Source organism: Nothobranchius furzeri, chromosome 6, assembly GCF_043380555.1.
Source record: "Nothobranchius furzeri strain GRZ-AD chromosome 6, NfurGRZ-RIMD1, whole genome shotgun sequence".
Taxonomy (NCBI): domain Eukaryota; kingdom Metazoa; phylum Chordata; class Actinopteri; order Cyprinodontiformes; family Nothobranchiidae; genus Nothobranchius; species Nothobranchius furzeri.
The window spans coordinates 72462064-72469309 of record NC_091746.1 but is presented as its reverse complement, the minus strand read 5'-3'; the positions used below and the strand labels follow the sequence as shown (position 1 = coordinate 72469309).

The 7246-nt window shown below is 41.1% G+C and overlaps 1 long non-coding RNA gene across 1 annotated transcript; it reads right to left on the bottom strand.

The window, feature by feature from the left end:
• Positions 1-2970: 2970 nt before the first annotated feature.
• On the bottom strand, positions 2971-6585 carry LOC139070379 (uncharacterized). The gene is made up of 2 exons (XR_011520907.1): positions 3947-6585; positions 2971-3217 (listed from the first exon to the last, which is right to left on the bottom strand). It is a non-coding gene; the product is annotated as an uncharacterized lncRNA (long non-coding RNA).
• Between the last annotated feature and the right edge of the window lie 661 nt (positions 6586-7246).

Sequence of the window (7246 nt, the reverse complement as noted above, 5' to 3'; positions counted from 1 at the left end):
ATTTGTACAGCACATTTATACACATTTCCATTAGCGAGAATAGCACGAACATTAAAATCAGCGTGGCAGTGCAATTAAAACACACAAATACATTTAGGTTAAATTAAATACACAAATTAATCATAGGTTTAAGAATCAGAAAAAAGTTAAGGGTTGAGCCGTTACCGCGCAGAAGGTGCTGCATAAGAAAACATTCAAAAGCGGATGAAAACATGAAGGTTTTCTCTTGATTTTAAAGGTACCAGAGTTGTTGCACATTTGAGGTCACGAGGAAGCTGATTTCATCTGTGAGCAGCATTATCGGCAAAAGCAGCTTCACCCTGTTTGGTTCTGACCCGGTTCTACCAGCTCAGAGCCCTGCTGGGCGTAGATACTGGAAGGAGATTCCACATGTATTCTTGCCTCATGCCATTAAAGGAGACAAAGTGTCTAAACCAACATTTTCTTGTTAAAAGAGTCCAAGCCCTGTGTGACCTACTTTTTATGTAAATTAGAAAGTTTAAAAATGCCGGAGAAAAACTTCTCTCTCATAAAAACGTCACAATGTCGAGCCCTTCCTCCTCCAATCTGCAGTCTCCAGTGTCTGAGGTCTTCTGGTTTAAACAAACCAATCAGCAAGCAGCTCATTAGCACATAGGGAGGTGTTTCTCAGTGCCAAGGAACCTCGCAGATGTCTTCGCCCCGCCCCGGTTGCCTAGGAGATACGTCATCGGAGCCGCCAAGACGTATTGCAATGTTAATGTTCTACCGTTCTCCGTTTGTTAGCCGTTTAGCTAGCTGAGTGACGATACATGGGAGGTGTATTGTCGCCTAGCCTTGGTCAATTTATTTTAGGGTTTATGCAGAACTCTCAAGTTAAAAGGTCTTCTATGCTTCGGCCGGTGTGGCCCCTCTACCTCGCTCTCTTTTCCCAACTGTTTATGTTTATATTTTATTTTACAGCCACCTTGCTACAAATAACCACAAATAATATAACTGCCTAAAGCACAAACTCCCATAACGAGGAGTGTTCTGCAGCTTCGGCTGCAGGCCAGACCGACAGCTACACAGAGGGCGGGGCTTAGGTTGAGCTCATTGCGTGAGGCTTGAGAGCCCTGGTTTATGTGAAAGTCCAGGACTACAAATGCACATAACCAAAGTGACGTCATCGCACCAGACACGGAGAAACAGTCTATGGGAGAAACAGAAGGAAAATGACTGTACGTTTAGCGAACTTAAATCCTTTCTTCAGGAGAAAAAAATACAACATAAATGTGGCCGTGTGGTAAGTAGCAGCTACGTTAGTGGAGAGGAGATTCTGTGGTGACGTCACACATATGCGACGTGCTGATATCTAGTTTGTAGTCATGCTAATTACGAACTTTTAAAAGCGTATAAATCTCAAAGTACGTGACTGGCATGGCCGAAACACCCATCATCAGTTTTCATTAAATTGCTGTACAACATGTTGTATTTGGTGTACCTTTCAACTCAAAACAAAAGAGTCTAAATCTCCGCACATTAGCTGTTTATAGCTAGCTTAGCTCAGAGTTTATGGTACAGCTAGCTTAGCTTAGCTCAGAAAATAGGGTACAGCTAACCTAGCTTAGCTCAGAGTTTAGGGTACAGTTAGCCTAGCTCAAAGTTTCTGGCTTAGCTTGGAGCAACAAATGAAAACAGGGATTTTCAGCCAATAAAAACGGAATTAAAATAAACTATTTAATAGTCCCAACTTCGTTTTCAATTAGTTTATTTAAGGCAATAAAATCTGTTAAGTTAAATATGACCCTGTTAAGTAAAGTACAATGCTAAGTGTTGTGCTAACTGAAGTGGCAGCATGTTATCAATAACATCCATATCATATTTTTATGTTGTGCAAACATTTTTATTATTATTATTGTGCTTCCATCATTACAGGAGTTGCTGAGATAAACCTCCATATACAGGTGCTGGTCATAAAATTAGAATATCACAACAAAGTTGATTTATTTCAGTAATTCCATTCAAATGGTGAAACTTGTATATTAGATTAATGCATTACACATACTGATATATTTTAAATGTTTATTTATTTTAATGTTGATTATTATAACTGACAACTAATGAAAATCCCAAGTTCAGTATCTCAGAAAATTAGAATATTAATTAAGACCCATGCAAAAAAGGACATTTGGAAATGTTGGCATGGAATCCATCAGTCTGTGGTACTGCTCGAGTGTTATGAGAGCCCATGTTGCTCTGATAGTGGCCTTCGGCTCTTCTGGATTGTTGAGTGGCATATTGCATCATCCTCTTCACAATAAAAACTCAAGCCAGTTTGCTGGCCAGTCAAGAACAGGGATACCATGGTCCTTAAACCAGGTACTGGTAACTTTGGCACTGTGTTCAGGTGCCGAGTCCTGTTGGAAAATAAAATCCATAATGTTGGTCAGCAGCTGGAAGCATGAAGTGCTCTAAAACTTCCTGGTAGACGGCCGCGTTGACCTTGGACCTCAGAAAACACAATGGACCAACACCAGCAGATGACATGGCAACCCATATCATCACTGACTGGAAACTTTACAACGGACCTCAAGCAACCTGGATTTTGCTCCTCTCCTCACTTCCTTCAGAGTCTGGGACCTTGATTTACAGAGGAAATGAAAAATTTACTTTTGTCAGCGAACATAACGTTGGCCAACTCAGCAGCAGCCCAGTCCTTCTTGTCTTTAGCCCAGGTGAGATGTCTTGCATACTGGGTGTTGTGAAGAGGAGGATGCAATACACCAGAGCTGAAGGCCACTATCAGAGCAGCATGGGCTCTCATAACACCTGAGCAGTGCCACAGACTGATGGACTCCATTAGGGCTGCAACTAACGATTATTTTCATAATCGATTAATCTGTCGATTATTTTTTCGATTAATCGATTAATCGGTTTGTTATTGTTTAGCTATTTAACCTATACAAGTGATGGATGCATTTCAGTTAAGAACAAAAAAACATAAGAGAATTGTGCAGTTGACTGCAATCTATTTTATTGCACATGAACACAGTCAGCAGAATAAAATGAGCTAAACAGTGCAAAATATCAGTCCAGAATAATTTTTAGCATTAGCTGGAAGCCTGCTCCTTCCACCATGGATAGTGGCCTCATGTCTTTTACCAGCATGTTTAGAATAGAGTTTGTAAGTGGTATGAATTGCTGGGGGGTGAGTGTCTTCTTCCCCATGTAGTTGTCCATCGTTGCTTGTTTTTTTCTGCATAAGAAACACAAATAGACTGAAATAAGTACACATATAAAATAAAGCAGCACACACACTACAACACTAAATCAATATTATATTATTTGAATTAATTAACAATATACAGTGATCATTTATTTTGAGGGTTACGTTCTACAAAATAGCCCGCAACAGGAGATATTCAGAAAAAAAGTAAAACATTTTTACTATTAAAAAGCTCTAAGTAAGAAGCTCATGAGGTTTTTACTTTGAGTCGGGAGTGTTTAAATTAGCCAGAGAAATGTGAAAAATGTTTATTTTGTGTAATACTGTTTAAGAAACATGATAAAAATGTGTTGTGAGGCGTTTTACAGCGTTAGATAGTAAAACAGCCTTTTAATAGTAAAAAAATGACTTTTTCTGAATTTCTCCTGTATTTAAAAATTGAAAGTGTACAACTATGCCGCGTTATATTCACCTGGACACAGCTTGTCTGTATATTTTTCTCCGCGGAGTTGTCCTTTTTTGAATGAGGAACATAGTTATGGGTTTGTGCCGTTTTTCTCTTAACGAGAACATTCTTATAAACAGACGTGCTAAATTTGGCAAGCGCATGATACACAACACGGAGGAGATTCACGATTGCATCTAGTCAATCAGAAGTAGAACACCGCAGACTGACGCGGCAAAAAAACATGTTTAACATCCACTATAACGAACTCAGCTAAAACACTAAGTCCAACTTGTTTATTTTCTGTTACTTACCGGGCTGGCTCTTCCAAATGACGGCTCACTTGACCGCGGTGCTCTTCCTCTGCTGCATCAGCCCCCACATGCTTTCGTCTCAAATGTGCTCCCATACTCGTGAGGTTTTTGTCCGGGGTTTCTCTTCAGTTTTGTCGCTTCTATTTTTCTTCCGTATTTCCTCTTGTTCCGCCATTTTCTCACAGCAAGATGAGCGTCAGTAACGTGATACGTCATGAAAACCGAGGGCACCCATTGGCTCATTTCTTCTTCTACGGCTCCACTGGTAGATCAGTGGCTCATTACTGCCACACACTGGCGGCAAATTTAACAGCTTGTAACCGATGTCAGATTGTGGTAAAAAATAGACTTTATGCGGTAAAATATGATTATTAAACAACTAATCGATGACTAAAAAAGTTGTTAACTATTTTAATAATCGATTATAATCGATTAAATCGATTAGTTGTTTCAGCTCTAGACTCCATGCCACCCCGAATTGTTGCAGAAATCCAGCCAAAGAAGCCCCAACTGAACTCTGACTGCTGTACACGGTCATACTTTTCATGTTCGTACGAACCAAAATTCCTTGTTTTGCGTTGGTCTTAATTGTTATTCTAATATTCCGGGATACTGAATTTAGGTTTTTCATTCGGTTTCATTTATAATAATCAAGATTAAAAGATTTGTAATATGTCAGTCTGTGTGAAAGAAACGAGTTTTGTCACGTTAACCCGGAGATCTGGAGTCAACCCCTCAGAACGCGATGTTCTAAGGTGGGAATTAGCAGCACTTGCTTTATTCTAACTCAGAATGAGCTTCAGCAGCTGGCTGAGTCGCTTATTTTTCTTATTTCTCAGATGATGTTTCGTCTTGTTTCCAGACTGCTGAAACGAGCCAGAACAGACTCGGAGTCGTTTAAAAAGCTGCTCATTGTTCGGCTGAGAGGCCTGAAAATGTTAAGCTAATGAAGGATGACAACATGATTCATTTGTTTCAGCAGTTTGTCACCGCCGGTGAAACGCTCTGACGTCAGATTAAACAAGGCTGCAGGTAAAATAGTTGACATAGCTCAGGTATCAAAACAGCAAAAATGTTTGATTTCCTCCCAGCTGGTCTTTGGCTCCATGGATGTTTTCCAGGGAGATTTTTGTTTCCTTGTTTTTACAAACCATCCTTGGTATGTTTTATTTTCCCATTATTTTTATTCTGTCCAAATTTTGTTTAGCCTAATGTAATAAAAGAGGAAATATTTTGTTCCCGATACTAGAAAACCTTCAGAAAACTGGTGATCAGATATCCGGTATGATCGGCTTACCCCTGGCCCGTAGCGCAAAAAGCAGATATTTTTCCTTCCGTGTGAACAAACCACTGCCAAGAAATCCTAATCCCACAAATCCACTTTTCCCGGCCCATGAACTCACCGTTATTTACGCTGGCGATACCCGATGTGCACTCGTTCTGTTTTCCAGGGCGATTCCTTGTGCTGCTTCAGCTTGCCGATGTGGATTTGCTGAATTGTGAATCCGAACCCGTTCCGTTTCTCATGGATACCGACAGGGCGAGTAGCTTTTGCTGGCATCATTTATTGCTAATGACACGTTAGGGATCAGAAGAAATGATGGATTTTTTTTCTACGTTGCTGCTTGTCAATGATTTTTTTTACTAATTGAAAAATGAAAACATTTTGGGTTTTGGATGACCTGAAACTGACCTGTTCCAGTCACCAGCTGATTAGTTTTTACTTCCAGAATCTCAACTGGAACTTCTGTTAATTCTACTTCTTTGACATATCAACAAGTCAGACTTGATCTCGGCACTCAGAGCGTCTGACTAAAACGCAACGGCGTCCGAGGATCTCTGTTCATTAGCTTCATCCTTTCCAAACACCAACCCTTGTGGAGAAATCCCTCCGGACACGGACCAGAGCCGGGACTGGTTCCATCCACAACAGGATCGTTTCATCATGAAGACGAACAGACGGACGGAATTAAAACAAGTCTCCACCTGAAACTTGACCTCAGTTAACCCCAGCCTAGGGGTCGTCTGGCAGGTTTTCCCGGTCTTGGAAACTTTTACATTTTTACACAAACTGAATATTTTTCTTCCATTTTAAACTCAGAGTTTGGAAAATAAACTTGTTTGTTTCAATGGTAAATGGCCTGTTTTTGATATAGCGCCCTCTAGTATCCCGAACCCCCCAAGTTGCTTTACAACACACACACACACATTCACACGCCGGTCATGGTGAGCTACATCACAGCTGCCCTGGGGCGCACTGACAGAGGCGAGGCTGCTGAGCACCACCAGCAGGGTTAAGTGTCTTGCCCGAGGAAACAACAGCAGCGTTCTGTACCGGGAGCCACTCGGGTTCAAACCTGCAACCCTCCAGTTACTGGATAACCCGCGCTACCACCTTCATCATCATCGGTTCTTCATCCTCGGACCTGATTGTTCATCTGTGTGATGAAGTTCCTCCTGCTTGTGGAGAATAAATATAAATTAAACTTTTAAATTATTCATATTTAAGATATTAATGAATAAAACAATAAAAACCTGGTAGAGGTAGAAAAGTAAACTTCAGAGTCTGAATGACTAGAAAATGATCATTTTCTGTGTTTTCTGTGATCTTATCAGAGCTAAAGGGGGGGGGGGGTAGTTATGAGGTTTAACAGGCCTCTGGCCGACCTTTGACCCCTCTCTGTTCCTTCGTCTGAGGGATCATATTCATTCATCTTTGATCCGTTTCTGATAGATGAAAACATTCATGGTGGTAAACAAACTTTACACTGAGCAGGAACGCCAGGGTCGTTAAAATGAAATTCATCATCACTGACGAGTGAAGTCAGGAGTCGGTCGGTTCATCATGGAGACACAAACAACCACAGGTGTTCAGACCTGTGTCGGGTTAAAGGTGCGCCTTTGCACAGACCTTCCTCTGATCCCAGAGGGACTCGAAACAAACCATTCCAGGTCCAGGTACCTGGCTGTGATGCTGAAGACTTGGTTAACAAAAAGGATTAAAAATGCTTGTAAAAAGGAAAGTGCTCTAAAAAAACTATTTATTAGACTAAGATCACTGGAATCTGAAAAAATATAAAGTACATATGAATAAGTTGACAAATATATTAAGAGCTGCGCCTAGAAATCCTGTCCATAAAGGTTATGAACAGAATCGGTGACAAAGGGCAGCCTTGGCGAAGTCCAACTCTCACTGGGAACGAGCCCGACTTACTGCTGGCAATGCGGACCAAGCTCTGACACCGGTCATACAGGGACCTAACAGCCCGTATCAGAGGGCCTGGTACCCCATACTTCCGG